We start from the raw sequence: 330 nt of genomic DNA, 5'->3' as shown, positions 1-330 counted from the left end.
ATGCCAAGGCTCTGGGGAGAGTGCTGTCCAAGTACAAGGACACCTTCTATGTGGTGAAGATGTACTTACATGATGTTCAATCCTGCCACATTGCTAGACCAGTCCCTGCAGCCTCTTCTCCCCCCGGGTTCTGGCAGTCTGAGGACCGCTGATGTCATCACGTCCTATGCAGGTCCATTGAGTTACATTAGGTGTGAGAACACTGAGGTACATGACACAGGTGGGCCGGAGGGAGGTGTCTTGGAGAGATGAGTACAGACCACCGCAGGACTGATGATCAGGTTGGTAAGTCATCTTAATTTGAGCCCCGTAGACAACACGAGCACTGAT

This window comes from Nanorana parkeri, unplaced genomic scaffold (assembly GCF_000935625.1).
Source record: "Nanorana parkeri isolate BGI_ZX_2015 unplaced genomic scaffold, ASM93562v1 scaffold1687, whole genome shotgun sequence".
In the NCBI taxonomy this organism is placed as follows: Eukaryota; Metazoa; Chordata; class Amphibia; order Anura; family Dicroglossidae; genus Nanorana; species Nanorana parkeri.
Note: the sequence above shows the minus strand (reverse complement) of the source record.